The sequence below is a fragment of the Halictus rubicundus genome, unplaced genomic scaffold (assembly GCF_050948215.1).
Source record: "Halictus rubicundus isolate RS-2024b unplaced genomic scaffold, iyHalRubi1_principal scaffold0039, whole genome shotgun sequence".
NCBI classification, from domain to species: domain Eukaryota; kingdom Metazoa; phylum Arthropoda; class Insecta; order Hymenoptera; family Halictidae; genus Halictus; species Halictus rubicundus.
Genome location: NW_027488580.1, coordinates 1,519,407 through 1,540,148, shown reverse-complemented (window position 1 = coordinate 1,540,148; position 20,742 = coordinate 1,519,407).

Sequence of the window (20,742 nt, the reverse complement as noted above, 5' to 3'; positions counted from 1 at the left end):
GGGTAGAGTATAGGATACAGAATAGGATAGGATAGAGGATAGGATAGAGAATAGGATAGGATAGAGGATAGGATAGGATAGAGGATAGGATAGGGTAGAGGATATGATAGAGAATAGGATAGGATAGAGGATAGGATAGGATAGAGCAAACGATAGAGGATAGGATAGAGAATATGATAGGATAGATGAGAGTATAGGATGGAGGATAGGATAGAGAATAGGATAGAATAGAGGATAGGATAGGATAGAGTATAGGATCGGATAGAGGATAGGATAGGGGATTGGATAGGATAGAGGATAGGATAGGATAGAGGATAGGATAATATAGAGGATCGGATATAATAGAGGATAGGATAGGATAGGATAGATGATAGTATAGGATAGAGAATAGGATACGATAGATGATAGTATAGGATGGAGGATAGGATAGGGTAGAGGATAGGATAGAGAATAGGATAGGATAGAGGATAGGATAGGATAGAGGATAGGATCGTATATAGGATAGGATAGGGGATTGGATAGTATAGAGGATAGGATAGGATAGAGGATAGGATAGGATAGAGGATCGGACAGAATAGAGGATGGGCTAGGGGATTGGATAGGATAGAGGACATGATACGATAGGACATGAGGATAGGATAGGGTAGAGGATAGGATAGGATAGAGGATAGGATAGGGGATTGGGTAGTATAGAGGAGAGTATAGGATAGATAATAGGATAGGGTAGAGGATAGGATAGAGAATAGTATAGGATGGAGGATATGATAGGATAGAGGATAGGTTCGGATAGATGATAGGATAGGGAATTGGATAGAATAGAGGGTAGGATAGGATAGATTATAGGATACGATAGAGGATAGTATAGGATAGAGGATAGGATAGGATAGAGGATATTATAGGATACAGGATAGGATAGGATACAGGATAGGATAGGATAGAGGATAGGAGAGGATTCATGATAGGATAGGATTGAGGATCGGGTAGGATAGTGGATAGGATAGGATAGATGATATTATAGGATAGAGGATAGGATAGGATAAAGGATAGGCTCGGATAGATGATAGGATAGGGGATTGGATAGAATAGAGGATAGGATAGGATAGAGGATAGGATAGGATAGAGAATAGTATAGGATAGATGATATTATAGGATAGAGGATAGGATAGGATAGAGGATAAGATAGCATAGAGGATAGGATCGTATAGAGGATAGGATAGGGCATTGAGTAGTATAGAGGAGAGGATAGGATAGAGGATAGGATATAGTAGAGGATAGGATAGAGAATAGTATACGATAGAGGATAGGGCAGGATAGAGGATAGGATAGGGGTTTGGATAGGATAGAGGATAGGATAGGATAGAGGATAGGATAGGGTAGAGGATAGGATAGGATAGATTATAGGATAGGATAGAGGATAGGATAGGGTAGAGTATAGGATACAGAATAGGATAGGATAGAGGATAGGATAGAGAATAGGATAGGATAGAGGATAGGATAGGATAGAGGATAGGATAGGGTAGAGGATATGATAGAGAATAGGATAGGATAGAGGATGGGATAGGATAGGGGATTGGATGGGATAGAGGATAGGATACGATAGAGGATAGGATAGGATAGAGGATAGGATAGGGTAGAGGATAGGATAGGATAGGATAGAGGATAGGATAGGGTAGAGGATAGGATCGGATAGAGGATAGGATAGGGGATTGGATAGGATAGAGGATAGGATAGGATAGAGGATAGGATACGATAGAGGATAGTATAGGATAGAGGATAGAATAGGATAGAGGATTATATAGGATAGAGGATAGGATAGGATACAGGATAGGATAGGATAGTGGATAGGAGAGGATTCATGATAGGATAGGATTGAGGATCAGATAGGATAGTGGATAGGATAGGATTGATGATATTATAGGATAGAGGATAGGATAGGATAAAGGATACGATAGGATAGATGATAGGATAGGGGATTGGATAGAATAGAGGATAGGATAGGATAGAGGATAGGATACGATAGAGGATAGTATAGGATAGAGGATAGGATAGGATAGAAAATAGTATAGGATAGATGATATTATAGGATAGAGGATAGGATAGGATAGAGGATAAGATAGCATAGAGGATAGGATCGTATAGAGGATAGGATAGGGGATTGGGTAGTATAGAGGAGAGGATAGGATAGAGGATAGGATATAGTAGAGGATAGGATAGAGAATAGTATACGATAGAGGATTGGACAGGATAGAGGATAGGATAGGGGATTGGATAGGATAGAGGATAGGATAGGGTAGAGGATAGGATAGAGAATAGGATAGGATAGGATAGAGGATAGGATCGGATAGAGGATAGGATAGGGTAGAGTATAGGATACAGAATAGGATAGGATAGAGGATAGGATAGGATAGAGGATAGGATAGGGTAGAGGATATGATAGAGAATAGGATAGGATAGAGGATAGGATAGGATAGAGGATAGGATCGGATAGAGGATAGGATACGATAGAGGATAGGATAGGGTAGAGTATAGGATACAGAATAGGATAGCATAGAGGATAGGATCGTATAGAGGATAGGATAGGTGATTGGATAGGATAGAGGATAGGATAGGATAGATGATAGGATCGGATAAAGGATAGGATAGGGGATTGGATAGGATAGAGCATAGGATAGGATACAGAATAGGATAGGGTAGAGGATAGGATAGGATAGAGGATAGGATAGGATAGAGGATAGGATAGGGTAGAGGATAGGATCGGATAGAGGATAGGTTAGGGGATTGGATAGGATAGAGGATAGGATAGGATAGAGGATAGGATAGGGTAGAGGATAGCATAGTATAGAGGATAGGATCGGATAGAGGATAGGATACGATAGAGGATAGGATAGAGGATTGGATAGGATACAGGATAGGATAGGATAGAGGATAGGATAGGATAGAGGATAGGATAGGGTAGAGGATAGGATAGAGAATAGGATAGGATAGAGGATAGGATAGGATAGAGGATAGGTTCGGATAGAGGATAGGATACGATAGAGGATAGGAACGGATAGAGGATAGGATAGGGGATTGGATAGGATAGAGGATAGGATACGATAGAGGATAGGATAGGATAGAGGATAGGATAGGGTAGAGGATAGGATAGGATAGAGGATAGGATAGGGTAGAGGATAGGATAGGATAGGATAGAGGATAGGATAGGGGATTGGATAGGATAGAGGATATGATAGGATAGAGGATAGAATAGGGTAGAGGATAGGATAGGATAGAGGATAGGATAGGATAAGGTAGAGTATAGGATACAGAGTGGGATAGGATAGAGGATAGGATAGGATAGATGATAGGATAGGATAGATGATTCGATCGTATAGAGGATAGGATAGGTGATTCGATAGGATACCGGATAGTATAGGATTGAGGATAGGATAGGATAGTGGATAGGATAGGATAGAGCAAACGATAGAGGATAGGATAGAGAATATGATAGGATAGATGAGAGTCTAGGATGGAGGATAGGATAGGGTAGAGGATAGGATAGAGAATAGTATAGGATAGAGGATAGGATAGGATAGGGTATAGGATCGGTTAGAGGATAGGATAGGGGATTGGATAGGATAGAGGATAGGATAGGATAGAGGATAGGATAGGGTAGAGGATAGGATAGAGAATAGTATAGGATAGAGGATAGGACAGGATAGAGGATAGGATAGGGGATTGGATAGGATAGGATCGAGGATTGGATAGGATAGAGGATAGGATAGGATAGAGGATAGGATAGGGTAGAGTATAGGATACAGAATAGGATAGGATAGAGGATAGGATAGGATAGAGGATAGGATAGTATAGAGGATAGGATAGGATACAGGATAGGATAGGATAGAGGATAGGAGAGGATTCATGATAGGATAGGATTGAGGATCGGATAGGTTAGTGGATAGGATAGGATAGATGATATTATAGGATAGAGGATAGAATAGTATAGAGGATAGGATCGTTTAGAGGATAGGATACGATAGAGGATAGGATAGAGGATAGGATCGAGGATTGGATAGGATAGAGAATAGGATACGATAGAGGATAGGATAGGGTAGAGTATAGGATACAGAATAGGGTAGGATAGAGGATAGGATAGGGTAGAGGATAGGATAGTATAGAGGATAGGATCGGATAGAGGATAGGATACGATAGAGGATAGGATAGAGGATAGGATAGGATAGAGGATAGGATCGGATAGAGGATAAGATAGCATAGAGGATAGGATAGTATAGAGGATAGGATCGTTTAGAGGATAGGATACGATAGAGGATAGGATAGAGGATAGGATCGAGGATTGGATAGGATAGAGGATAGGATACGATAGAGGATAGGATAGGGTAGAGTATAGGATGCAGAATAGGATAGGATAGAGGATAGGATATGATAAAGGATAGGATCGGATAGAGGATAGGATCGGATAGAGGATAGGATAGGTGATTGGATAGGATAGAGGATAGGATAGGGTAGAGGATAGGATAGAGAATAGGATAGGATAGGATAGAGGATAGGATCGGATAGAGGATAGGATAGGGTAGAGGATATGATAGAGAATAGGATAGGATAGAGGATAGGATAGGATAGAGGATAGGATCGGATAGAGGATAGGATACGATAGAGGATAGGATAGGGTAGAGTATAGGATACAGAATAGGATAGGATAGAGGATAGGATAGGATAAAGGATAGGATCGGATAGAGGATAAGATAGCATAGAGGATAGGATCGTATAGAGGATAGGATAGGTGATTGGATAGGATAGAGGATAGGATAGGATAGAGGATAGGATAGGGTAGAGGATAGGATCGGATAGAGGATAGGTTAGGGGATTGGATAGGATAGAGGATAGGATAGGATAGAGGATAGGATAGGGTAGAGGATAGCATAGTATAGAGGATAGGATCGGATAGAGGATAGGATACGATAGAGGATAGGATAGAGGATTGGATAGGATAGAGGATAGGATAGGATAGAGGATAGGATAGGATAGAGGATAGGATAGGGTAGAGGATAGGATAGAGAATAGGATAGGATAGAGGATAGGATAGGATAGGGTATAGGATCGGATAGAGGATAGAATAGGGGATTGGATAGGATAGAGGATAGGATAGGATAGAGGATAGAATAGGGTAGAGGATAGGATAGAGAATAGTATAGGATAGAGGATAGGACAGGATAGAGGATAGGATAGGGGATTGGATAGGATAGGATCGAGGATTGGATAGGATAGAGGATAGGATAGGATAGAGGATAGGATAGGGTAGAGTATAGGATACAGAATAGGATAGGATAGAGGATAGGATAGGATAGAGGATAGGATAGTATAGAGGATAGGATAGGATACAGGATAGGATAGGATAGAGGATAGGAGAGGATTCATGATAGGATAGGATTGAGGATCGGATAGGATAGTGGATAGGATAGGATAGATGATATTATAGGATAGAGGATAGAATAGTATAGAGGATAGGATCGTTTAGAGGATAGGATACGATAGAGGATAGGATAGAGGATAGGATCGAGGATTGGATAGGATAGAGAATAGGATACGATAGAGGATAGGATAGGGTAGAGTATAGGATACAGAATAGGATAAGATAGAGGATAGGATAGGGTAGAGGATAGGATAGTATAGAGGATAGGATCGGATAGAGGATAGGATACGATAGAGGATAGGATAGAGGATAGGATAGGATAGAGGATAGGATCGGATAGAGGATAAGATAGCATAGAGGATAGGATAGTATAGAGGATAGGATCGTTTAGAGGATAGGATACGATAGAGGATAGGATAGAGGATAGGATCGAGGATTGGATAGGATAGAGGATAGGATACGATAGAGGATAGGATAGGGTAGAGTATAGGATGCAGAATAGGATAGGATAGAGGATAGGATATGATAAAGGATAGGATCGGATAGAGGATAAGATAGCATAGAGGATAGGATCGTATAGAGGATAGGATAGGGGATTGGGTAGTATAGAGGAGAGGATAGGATAGAGGATATTATATAGTAGAGGATAGGATAGAGAATAGTATACGATAGAGGATACTACAGGATAGAGGTTAGGATAGGGGATTGGATAGGATAGAGGATAGGATATGATAGAGGATAGGATAGGGTAGAGGATAGGATAGGATACAGGATAGGATAGGATAGAGGATAGGAGAGGATTCATGATAGGATAGGATTGAGGATCGGATAGGATAGTGGATAGGACAGGATGGATGATATTATAGGATAGAGGATAGAATAGTATAGAGGATAGGATCGTTTAGAGGATAGGATACGATAGAGGATAGGATAGAGGATAGGATCGAGGATTGGATAGGATAGAGGATAGGATAGAGAATAGGATAGGATAGTTGATAGGATAGGATAGAGGATAGGATAGGGTAGAGGATATGATAGAGAATAGGATAGGTTAGAGGATGGGATAGGATAGGGGATTGGATAGGATAGAGGATAGGATACGATAGAGGATAGGATAGGATAGAGGATAGGATAGGGTAGAGGATAGGATAGGATAGGATAGAGGATAGGATAGGGTAGAGGATAGGATCGGATAGAGGATAGGATAGGGGATTGGATAGGATAGAGGATAGGATAGGATAGAGGATAGGATACGATAGAGGATAGTATAGGATAGAGGATAGAATAGGATAGAGGATATTATAGGATAGAGGATAGGATAGGATACAGGATAGGATAGGATAGTGGATAGGAGAGGATTCATGATAGGATAGGATTGAGGATCAGATAGGATAGTGGATAGGATAGGATAGATGATATTATAGGATAGAGGATAGGATAGGATAAAGGATAGGATAGGATAGATGATAGGATAGGGGATTGGATAGAATAGAGGATAGGATAGGATAGAGGATAGGATACGATAGAGGATAGTATAGGATAGAGGATAGGATAGGATAGAGAATAGTATAGGATAGATGATATTATAGGATAGAGGATAGGATAGCATAGAGGATAGGATCGTATAGAGGATAGGATAGGGGATTGGGTAGTATAGAGGAGAGGATAGGATAGAGGATAGGATATAGTAGAGGATAGGATAGAGAATAGTATACGATAGAGGATAGGACAGGATAGAGGATAGGATAGGGGATTGGATAGGATAGAGGATAGGATAGGATAGAGGATAGGATAGGGTAGAGGATAGGATAGGATAGATTATAGGATAGGATAGAGGATAGGATAGGGTAGAGTATAGGATACAGAATAGGATAGGATAGAGGATAGGATCGGATAGAGGATAGGATAGGTGATTGGATAGGATAGAGGATAGGATAGGGTAGAGGATAGGATAGAGAATAGGATAGGATAGGATAGAGGATAGGATCGGATAGAGGATAGGATAGGGTAGAGGATATGATAGAGAATAGGATAGGATAGAGGATAGGATAGGATAGAGGATAGGATCGGATAGAGGATAGGATACGATAGAGGATAGGATAGGGTAGAGTATAGGATACAGAATAGGATAGGATAGAGGATAGGATAGGATAAAGGATAGGATCGGATAGAGGATAAGATAGCATAGAGGATAGGATCGTATAGAGGATAGGATAGGTGATTGGATAGGATAGAGGATAGGATAGGATAGAGGATAGGATAGGGTAGAGGATAGGATCGGATAGAGGATAGGTTAGGGGATTGGATAGGATAGAGGATAGGATAGGATAGAGGATAGGATAGGGTAGAGGATAGCATAGTATAGAGGATAGGATCGGATAGAGGATAGGATACGATAGAGGATAGGATAGAGGATTGGATAGGATAGAGGATAGGATAGGATAGAGGATAGGATAGGATAGAGGATAGGATAGGGTAGAGGATAGGATAGAGAATAGGATAGGATAGAGGATAGGATAGGATAGGGTATAGGATCGGATAGAGGATAGAATAGGGGATTGGATAGGATAGAGGATAGGATAGGATAGAGGATAGGATAGGGTAGAGGATAGGATAGAGAATAGTATAGGATAGAGGATAGGACAGGATAGAGGATAGGATAGGGGATTGGATAGGATAGGATCGAGGATTGGATAGGATAGAGGATAGGATAGGATAGAGGATAGGATAGGGTAGAGTATAGGATACAGAATAGGATAGGATAGAGGATAGGATAGGATAGAGGATAGGATAGTATAGAGGATAGGATAGGATACAGGATAGGATAGGATAGAGGATAGGAGAGGATTCATGATAGGATAGGATTGAGGATCGGATAGGATAGTGGATAGGATAGGATAGATGATATTATAGGATAGAGGATAGAATAGTATAGAGGATAGGATCGTTTAGAGGATAGGATACGATAGAGGATAGGATAGAGGATAGGATCGAGGATTGGATAGGATAGAGAATAGGATACGATAGAGGATAGGATAGGGTAGAGTATAGGATACAGAATAGGATAAGATAGAGGATAGGATAGGGTAGAGGATAGGATAGTATAGAGGATAGGATCGGATAGAGGATAGGATACGATAGAGGATAGGATAGAGGATAGGATAGGATTGAGGATAGGATCGGATAGAGTATAAGATAGCATAGAGGATAGGATAGTATAGAGGATAGGATCGATTAGAGGATAGGATACGATAGAGGATAGGATAGAGGATAGGATCGAGGATTGGATAGGATAGAGGATAGGATACGATAGAGGATAGGATAGGGTAGAGTATAGGATGCAGAATAGGATAGGATAGAGGATAGGATAGGATAAAGGATAGGATCGGATAGAGGATAAGATAGCACAGAGGATAGGATCGTATAGAGGATAGGATAGGGGATTGGGTAGTATAGAGGAGAGGATAGGATAGAGGATATTATATAGTAGAGGATAGGATAGAGAATAGTATACGATAGAGGATAGGACAGGATAGAGGTTAGGATAGGGGATTGGATAGGATAGAGGATAGGATATGATAGAGGATAGGATAGGGTAGAGGATAGGATAGGATACAGGATAGGATAGGATAGAGGATAGGAGAGGATTCATGATAGGATAGGATTGAGGATCGGATAGGATAGTGGATAGGATAGGATAGATGATATTATAGGATAGAGGATAGAATAGTATAGAGGATAGGATCGTTTAGAGGATAGGATACGATAGAGGATAGGATAGAGGATAGGATCGAGGATTGGATAGGATAGAGAATAGGATACGATAGAGGATAGGATAGGGTAGAGTATAGGATACAGAATAGGATAGGATAGAGGATAGGATAGGGTAGAGGATAGGATAGTATAGAGGATAGGATCGGATAGAGGATAGGATACGATAGAGGATAGGATAGAGGATAGGATAGGATAGAGGATAGGATCGTATAGAGGATAAGATAGCATAGAGGATAGGATAGTATAGAGGATAGGATCGTTTAGAGGATAGGATACGATAGAGGATAGGATAGAGGATAGGATCGAGGATTGGATAGGATAGAGGATAGGATACGATAGAGAATAGGATAGGGTAGAGTATAGGATGCAGAATAGGATAGGATAGAGGATAGGATAGGATAAAGGATAGGATCGGATAGAGGATAAGATAGCATAGAGGATAGGATCGTATAGAGGATAGGATAGGGGATTGGGTAGTATAGAGGAGAGGATAGGATAGAGGATATTATATAGTAGAGGATAGGATAGAGAATAGTAAACGATAGAGGATAGGACAGGATAGAGTTTAGGATAGGGGATTGGATAGGATAGAGGATAGGATATGATAGAGGATAGGATAGGGTAGAGGATAGTATAGGATAGAGGATAGGATAGGATAGAGGATAGTATAGGAAAAATGATATTATAGGATAGAGGATAGGATAGGGTAGAGGATAGGAGAGAGAATAGGATAGGATGGAGGATAGGATAGGATAGAGGATAGGATCGGATAGAGGATAGGATACGATAGAGGATAGGATAGAGGAATGGATAGGATAGAGGATAGGATACGATAGAGGATAGTATAGGATAGAGGATAGGATAGGATAGAGAATAGTATAGAATAGAAGATATTATAGGATAGAGGATAGTTTCGGATAGATGATAGGATAGGGGATTGTATAGAATAGAGGATAGGATAGGATAGAGGATAAGATACGATAGAGGATAGTATAGGATAGAGGATAGGATAGGATAGAGAATAGTATAGGATAGCTGATATTATAGGATAGAGGATAGGATAGGATAGAGGATAGGTTCGGATAGATGATAGGATAGGGGATTGGATAGAATAGAGGGTAGGATAGGATAGAGGATAGGATACGATAGAGGATAGTATAGGATAGACGATAGGATAGGATAGAGAATAGTATAGGATAGATGATATTATAGGATAGAGGATATTATAGGATAGAGGATAGGATAGGATAGAGGATAGGATAGGGTAGAGGATAGGATAGAGAATAGTATAGGATAGAGGATAGGACAGAATAGAATATAGGCTAGGGGATTGGATAGGATAGAGGACATGATACGATAGGACATGAGGATAGGATAGGGTAGAGGATAGGATAGGATAGAGGATAGGATAGGGGATTGGGTAGTATAGAGGAGAGGATAGGATAGAGGATAGGATAGGGTAGAGGATAGGATAGAGAATAGTATAGGATAGAGGATAGGACAGAATAGAATATAGGCTAGGGGATTGGATAGGATAGAGGACATGATACGATAGGACATGAGGATAGGATAGGGTAGAGGATAGGATAGGATAGAGGATAGGATAGGGGATTGGGTAGTATAGAGGAGAGGATAGGATAGAGGATAGGATAGGGTAGAGGATAGGATACGATAGAGGATAGTATAGAGGATAGGATAGGATAGAGGATAGGATCGGATAGAGGATAAGATAGCATAGAGGATAGGATAGTATAGAGGATAGGATCGTTTAGAGGATAGGATACGATAGAGAGTAGGATAGAGGATAGGATCGAGGATTGGATAGGATAGAGGATAGGATACGATAGAGGATAGGATAGGGTAGAGTATAGGATACAGAATAGGATAGTATAGAGGATAGGATAGGATAAAGGATAGGATCGGATAGAGGATAAGATAGCATAGAGGATAGGATCGTATAGAGGATAGGATAGGTGATTGGATAGGATAGAGGATAGGATAGGGTAGAGGATAGGTTAGGATAGAGGATAGGATAGGATAGAGGATAGGATAGGGTAGAGGATAGGATAGTATAGAGGATAGGATCGGATAGAGGATAGGATACGATAGAGGATAGGATAGAGGATTGGATAGGATAGAGGATAGGATAGGATAGAGGATAGGATAGGGTAGCGGATAGGATAGAGAATAGGATAGGATAGAGGATAGGATAGGATAGGATAGAGGATAGGATAGAGGATAGGATAGGATAGAGGATATGTTCGGATAGAGGATAGGATACGATAGAGGATAGGATAGAGGATTGGATAGGATAGAGGATAGGATAGAATAGAGGATAGGATAGGGTAGAGTATAGGATACATAATAGGATAGGATTGAGGATAGGATAGGATAGAGGATAGGATAGGATAGAGGATAGGATCGGATAGAGGACAGGATACGATACAGGATAGTATAGGATAGAGGATAGGATAGGATAGAGAATAGTATAGGATAGATGATATTATAGGATAGAGGATAGGTTAGGGTAGAGGATAGGATAGAGAATAGGATACTATAGAGGATAGGATCGGATAGAGGATAGGATAGGGTAGAGGATAGGATAGAGAATAGAATAGGATAGAGGATAGGATCGGATAGAGGACAGGATAGGGGATTGGATAGGATAGAGGATAGGATAGGATAGAGGATAGGATAGGATAGAGGATAGGATAGGGTAGAGGATAGGATAGGATAGGATAGAGGATTGGATAGCGTAGAGGATAGGATAGGATAGAGGATAGGATACGATAGAGGATAGGATAGGGTAGAGTATAGGATACAGAATAGGATAGGATAGAGGATAGGATAGGATAAAGGATAGGATCGGATAGAGGATAAGATAGCATAGAGGATAGGATCGTATAGAGGATAGGATAGGTGATTGGATAGGATAGAGGATAGGATAGGATAGAGGATAGGATAGGGTAGAGGATAGGATCGGATAGAGGATAGGTTAGGGGATTGGATAGGATAGAGGATAGGATAGGATAGAGGATAGGATAGGGTAGAGGATAGCATAGTATAGAGGATAGGATCGGATAGAGGATAGGATACGATAGAGGATAGGATAGATGATTGGATAGGATAGGATAGAGGATAGGATAGTATAGAGGATAGGATAGGATAGAGGATAGGATAGGGTAGAGGATAGGTTAGGATAGAGGATAGGATAGGATAGAGGATAGGATAGGGTAGAGGATAGGATAGTATAGAGGATAGGATCGGATAGAGGATAGGATACGATAGAGGATAGGATAGAGGATTGCATAGGATAGAGGATAGGATAGGATAGAGGATAGGATAGGGTAGCGGATAGGATAGAGAATAGGATAGGATAGAGGATAGGATAGGATAGGGAATAGGATAGGATAGAGGATAGGATAGGATAGAGGATATGTTCGGATAGAGGATAGGATACGATAGAGGATAGGATAGAGGATTGGATAGGATAGAGGATAGGATAGAATAGAGGATAGGATAGGGTAGAGTATAGGATACATAATAGGATAGGATTGAGGATAGGATAGGATAGAGGATAGGATAGGATAGAGGATAGGATCGGATAGAGGACAGGATACGATACAGGATAGTATAGGATAGAGGATAGGATAGGATAGAGAATAGTATAGGATAGATGATATTATAGGATAGAGGATAGGTTAGGGTAGAGGATAGGATAGAGAATAGGATACTATAGAGGATAGGATCGGATAGAGGATAGGATAGGGTAGAGGATAGGATAGAGAATAGAATAGGATAGAGGATAGGATCGGATAGAGGACAGGATAGGGGATTGGATAGGATAGAGGATAGGATAGGATAGAGGATAGGATAGGATAGAGGATAGGATAGGGTAGAGGATAGGATAGGATAGGATAGAGGATTGGATAGCATAGAGGATAGGATAGGATAGAGGATAGGTTCGGATAGAGGTTAGGATACGATAGAGGATAGTATAGGATAGAGGATAGGATAGGATAGAGAATAGTATAGGATAAATGATATTATAGGATACAGGATAGGATAGGGTAGAGGATAGGATAGAGAATAGGATAGGATGGAGGATAGGATAGGATAGAGGATAGGATCGGATAGAGGATAGGATAGGGTAGAGTATAGGATACAGAATAGGATAGGATAGAGGATAGGATAGGATAGAGGATAGGATCGGATAGAGGATAGGATACGATAGAGGATAGTATAGGATAGAGGATAGGATAGGATAGAGGATAGTATAGGATAAATGATATTATAGGATAGAGGATAGGATAGGGTAGAGGATAGGATAGAGGATAGGATAGGATAGAGGATAGGATCGGATAGAGGATAGGATACGATAGAGGATAGTATAGGATAGAGGATAGGATAGGATAGAGGATAGTATAGGATAAATGATATTATAGGATAGAGGATAGGATAGGGTAGAGGATAGGATAGAGAATAGGATAGGATGTAGGATAGGATAGGATAGAGGATAGGATCGGATAGAGGATAGGATACGATAGAGGATAGGATAGAGGATTGGATAGGATAGAGGATAGGATACGATAGATGATAGTATAGGATAGAGGATAGGATAGGATAGAGAATAGTATAGAATAGAAGATATTATAGGATAGAGGATAGGATAGGATAGAGGATAGTTTCGGATAGATGATAGGATAGGGGATTGTATAGAATAGAGGATAGGATAGGATAGAGGATAAGATACGATAGAGGATAGTATAGGATAGAGGATAGGATAGGATAGAGAATAGTATAGGATAGCTGATATTATAGGATAGAGGATAGGATAGGATAGAGGATAGGTTCGGATAGATGATAGGATAGGGGATTGGATAGAATAGAGGGTAGGATAGGATAGAGGATAGGATACGATAGAGGATAGTATAGGATAGACGATAGGATAGGATAGAGAATAGTATAGGATAGATGATATTATAGGATAGAGGATATTATAGGACAGAGGATAGGATAGGATAGAGGATAGGATCGGATAGAGGATAGGATAGGGGATTGGGTAGTATAGAGGAGAGGATAGGATAGAGGATAGGATAGGGTAGAGGATAGGATAGAGAATAGTATAGGATAGAGGATAGGACAGAATAGAGGATAGGCTAGGGGATTGGATAGGATAGAGGACATGATACGATAGGACATGAGGATAGGATAGGGTAGAGAATAGGATAGGATAGAGGATAGGATAGGGGATTGGGTAGTATAGAGGATAGGACAGGATAGAGGTTAGGATAGTGGATAGGACAGGATAGATGATATTATAGGATAGAGGATAGAATAGTATAGAGGATAGGATCGTTTAGAGGATAGGATACGATAGAGGATAGGATAGAGGATAGGATCGAGGATTGGATAGGATAGAGGATAGGATAGAGAATAGAATAGGATAGTTGATAGGATAGGATAGAGGATAGGATAGGGTAGAGGATATGATAGAGAATAGGATAGGTTAGAGGATGGGATAGGATAGGGGATTGGATAGGATAGAGGATAGGATACGATAGAGGATAGGATAGGATAGAGGATAGGATAGGGTAGAGGATAGGATAGGATAGGATAGAGGATAGGATAGGGTAGAGGATAGGATCGGATAGAGGATAGGATAGGGGATTGGATAGGATAGAGGATAGGATAGGATAGAGGATAGGATACGATAGAGGATAGTATAGGATAGAGGATAGAATAGGATAGAGGATATTATAGGATAGAGGATAGGATAGGATACAGGATAGGATAGGATAGTGGATAGGAGAGGATTCATGATAGGATAGGATTGAGGATCAGATAGGATAGTGGATAGGATAGGATAGATGATATTATAGGATAGAGGATAGGATAGGATAAAGGATAGGATAGGATAGATGATAGGATAGGGGATTGGATAGAATAGAGGATAGGATAGGATAGAGGATAGGATACGATAGAGGATAGTATAGGATAGAGGATAGGATAGGATAGAGAATAGTATAGGATAGATGATATTATAGGATAGAGGATAGGATAGCATAGAGGATAGGATCGTATAGAGGATAGGATAGGGGATTGGGTAGTATAGAGGAGAGGATAGGATAGAGGATAGGATATAGTAGAGGATAGGATAGAGAATAGTATACGATAGAGGATAGGACAGGATAGAGGATAGGATAGGGGATTGGATAGGATAGAGGATAGGATAGGATAGAGGATAGGATAGGGTAGAGGATAGGATAGGATAGATTATAGGATAGGATAGAGGATAGGATAGGGTAGAGTATAGGATACAGAATAGGATAGGATAGAGGATAGGATCGGATAGAGGATAGGATAGGTGATTGGATAGGATAGAGGATAGGATAGGGTAGAGGATAGGATAGAGAATAGGATAGGATAGGATAGAGGATAGGATCGGATAGAGGATAGGATAGGGTAGAGGATATGATAGAGAATAGGATAGGATAGAGGATAGGATAGGATAGAGGATAGGATCGGATAGAGGATAGGATACGATAGAGGATAGGATAGGGTAGAGTATAGGATACAGAATAGGATAGGATAGAGGATAGGATAGGATAAAGGATAGGATCGGATAGAGGATAAGATAGCATAGAGGATAGGATCGTATAGAGGATAGGATAGGTGATTGGATAGGATAGAGGATAGGATAGGATAGAGGATAGGATAGGGTAGAGGATAGGATCGGATAGAGGATAGGTTAGGGGATTGGATAGGATAGAGGATAGGATAGGATAGAGGATAGGATAGGGTAGAGGATAGCATAGTATAGAGGATAGGATCGGATAGAGGATAGGATACGATAGAGGATAGGATAGAGGATTGGATAGGATAGAGGATAGGATAGGATAGAGGATAGGATAGGATAGAGGATAGGATAGGGTAGAGGATAGGATAGAGAATAGGATAGGATAGAGGATAGGATAGGATAGGGTATAGGATCGGATAGAGGATAGGATAGGGGATTGGATAGGATAGAGGATAGGATAGGATAGAGGATAGGATAGGGTAGAGGATAGGATAGAGCATAGTATAGGATAGAGGATAGGACAGGATAGAGGATAGGATAGGGGATTGGATAGGATAGGATCGAGGATTGGATAGGATAGAGGATAGGATAGGATAGAGGATAGGATAGGGTAGAGTATAGGATACAGAATAGGATAGGATAGAGGATAGGATAGGATAGAGGATAGGATAGTATAGAGGATAGGATAGGATACAGGATAGGATAGGATAGAGGATAGGAGAGGATTCACGATAGGATAGGATTGAGGATCGGATAGGATAGTGGATAGGATAGGATAGATGATATTATAGGATAGAGGATAGAATAGTATAGAGGATAGGATCGTTTAGAGGATAGGATACGATAGAGGATAGGATAGAGGATAGGATCGAGGATTGGATAGGATAGAGAATAGGATACGATAGAGGATAGGATAGGGTAGAGTATAGGATACAGAATAGGATAGGATAGAGGATAGGATAGGGTAGAGGATAGGATAGTATAGAGGATAGGATCGGATAGAGGATAGGATACGATAGAGGATAGGATAGAGGATAGGATAGGATAGAGGATAGGATCGGATAGAGGATAAGATAGCATAGAGGATAGGATAGTATAGAGGATAGGATCGTTTAGAGGATAGGATACGATAGAGGATAGGATAGAGGATAGGATCGAGGATTGGATAGGATAGAGGATAGGATACGATAGAGAATAGGATAGGGTAGAGTATAGGATGCAGAATAGGATAGGATAGAGGATAGGATAGGATAAAGGATAGGATCGGATAGAGGATAAGATAGCATAGAGGATAGGATCGTATAGAGGATAGGATAGGGGATTGGGTAGTATAGAGGAGAGGATAGGATAGAGGATATTATATAGTAGAGGATAGGATAGAGAATAGTAAACGATAGAGGATAGGACAGGATAGAGTTTAGGATAGGGGATTGGATAGGATAGAGGATAGGATATGATAGAGGATAGGATAGGGTAGAGGATAGTATAGGATAGAGGATAGGATAGGATAGAGGATAGTATAGGAAAAATGATATTATAGGATAGAGGATAGGATAGGGTAGAGGATAGGAGAGAGAATAGGATAGGATGGAGGATAGGATAGGATAGAGGATAGGATCGGATAGAGGATAGGATACGATAGAGGATAGGATAGAGGAATGGATAGGATAGAGGATAGGATACGATAGAGGATAGTATAGGATAGAGGATAGGATAGGATAGAGAATAGTATAGAATAGAAGATATTATAGGATAGAGGATAGTTTCGGATAGATGATAGGATAGGGGATTGTATAGAATAGAGGATAGGATAGGATAGAGGATAAGATACGATAGAGGATAGTATAGGATAGAGGATAGGATAGGATAGAGAATAGTATAGGATAGCTGATATTATAGGATAGAGGATAGGATAGGATAGAGGATAGGATACGATAGAGGATAGTATAGGATAGACGATAGGATAGGATAGAGAATAGTATAGGATAGATGATATTATAGGATAGAGGATATTATAGGATAGAGGATAGGATAGGATAGAGGATAGGATCGGATAGAGGATAGGATAGGGGATTGGGTAGTATAGAGGAGAGGATAGGATAGAGGATAGGATAGGGTAGAGGATAGGATAGAGAATAGTATAGGATAGAGGATAGGACAGAATAGAGGATAGGCTAGGGGATTGGATAGGATAGAGGACATGATACGATAGGACATGAGGATAGGATAGGGTAGAGGATAGGATAGGATAGAGGATAGGATAGGGGATTGGGTAGTATAGAGGAGAGGATAGGATAGAGGATAGGATAGGGTAGAGGATAGGATACGATAGAGGATAGTATAGAGGATAGGATAGGATAGAGGATAGGATCGGATAGAGGATAAGATAGCATAGAGGATAGGATAGTATAGAGGATAGGATCGTTTAGAGGATAGGATACGATAGAGGATAGGATAGAGGATAGGATCGAGGATTGGATAGGATAGAGGATAGGATACGATAGAGGATAGGATAGGGTAGAGTATAGGATACAGAATAGGATAGGATAGAGGATAGGATAGGATAAAGGATAGGATCGGATAGAGGATAAGATAGCATAGAGGATAGGATCGTATACAGGATAGGATAGGTGATTGGATAGGATAGAGGATAGGATAGGTTTGAGGATAGGATAGGATACTGGATAGGATAGGATAGAGCAGACGATAGAGGACAGGATAGAGAATATGATAGGATAGATGATAGTATAGGATGGAGGATAGGATAGGGTAGAGGATAGGATAGAGAATAGGATAGGATACAGGATAGGATAGGATAGAGGATAGGATAGGATAGAGGATAGGATAGGGTAGAGGATAGGTTAGGATAGAGGATAGGATAGGATAGAGGATAGGATAGGGTAGAGGATAGGATAGTATAGAGGATAGGATCGGATAGAGGATAGGATACGATAGAGGATAGGATAGAGGATTGGATAGGATAGAGGATAGGATAGGATAGAGGATAGGATAGGGTAGCGGATAGGATAGAGAATAGGATAGGATAGAGGATAGGATAGGATAGGGAATAGGATAGGATAGAGGATAGGATAGGATAGAGGATATGTTCGGATAGAGGATAGGATACGATAGAGGATAGGATAGAGGATTGGATAGGATAGAGGATAGGATAGAATAGAGGATAGGATAGGGTAGAGTATAGGATACATAATAGGATAGGATTGAGGATAGGATAGGATAGAGGATAGGATAGGATAGAGGATAGGATCGGATAGAGGACAGGATACGATACAGGATAGTATAGGATAGAGGATAGGATAGGATAGAGAATAGTATAGGATAGATGATATTATAGGATAGAGGATAGGTTAGGGTAGAGGATAGGATAGAGAATAGGATACTATAGAGGATAGGATCGGATAGAGGATAGGATAGGGTAGAGGATAGGATAGAGAATAGAATAGGATAGAGGATAGGATCGGATAGAGGACAGGATAGGGGATTGGATAGGATAGAGGATAGGATAGGATAGAGGATAGGATAGGATAGAGGATAGGATAGGGTAGAGGATAGGATAGGATAGGATAGAGGATTGGATAGCATAGAGGATAGGATAGGATAGAGGATAGGATACGATAGAGGATAGGATAGGGTAGAGTATAGGATACAGAATAGGATAGGATAGAGGATAGGATAGGATAAAGGATAGGATCGGATAGAGGATAAGATAGCATAGAGGATAGGATCGTATAGAGGATAGGATAGGTGATTGGATAGGATAGAGGATAGGATAGGATAGAGGATAGGATAGGGTAGAGGATAGGATCGGATAGAGGATAGGTTAGGGGATTGGATAGGATAGAGGATAGGATAGGATAGAGGATAGGATAGGGTAGAGGATAGCATAGTATAGAGGATAGGATCGGATAGAGGATAGGATACGATAGAGGATAGGATAGAGGATTGGATAGGATAGAGGATAGGATAGGATAGAGGATAGGATAGGATAGAGGATAGGATAGGGTAGAGGATAGGATAGAGAATAGGATAGGATAGAGGATAGGATAGGACAGGGTATAGGATCGGATAGAGGATAGGATAGGGGATTGGATAGGATAGAGGATAGGATAGGATAGAGGATAGGATAGGGTAGAGGATAGGATAAAGAATAGTATAGGATAGAGGATAGGACAGGATAGAGGATAGGATAGGGGATTGGATAGGATAGGATCGAGGATTGGATAGGATAGAGGATAGGATAGGATAGAGGATAGGATAGTGTAGAGTATAGGATACAGAATAGGATAGGATAGAGGATAGGATAGGATAGAGGATAGGATAGTATAGAGGATAGGATAGGATAGAGGATAGGATAGGGTGGAGGATAGGTTAGGATAGAGGATAGGATAGGGTAGAGGATAGGATAGGATAGGATAGAGGATTGGATAGCATAGAGGATAGGATAGGATAGAGGATAGGATACGATAGAGGATAGGATAGGGTAGAGTATAGGATACAGAATAGGATAGGATAGAGGATAGGATAGGATAAAGGATAGGATCGGATAGAGGATAAGATAGCATAGAGGATAGGATCGTATAGAGGATAGGATAGGTGATTGGATAGGATAGAGGATAGGATAGGATAGAGGATAGGATAGGGTAGAGGATAGGATCGGATAGAGGATAGGTTAGGGGATTGGATAGGATAGAGGATAGGATAGGATAGAGGATAGGATAGGGTAGAGGATAGCATAGTATAGAGGATAGGATCGGATAGAGGATAGGATACGATAGAGGATAGGATAGAGGATTGGATAGGATAGAGGATAGGATAGGATAGAGGATAGGATAGGATAGAGGATAGGATAGGGTAGAGGATAGGATAGAGAATAGGATAGGATAGAGGATAGGATAGGACAGGGTATAGGATCGGATAGAGGATAGGATAGGGGATTGGATAGGATAGAGGATAGGATAGG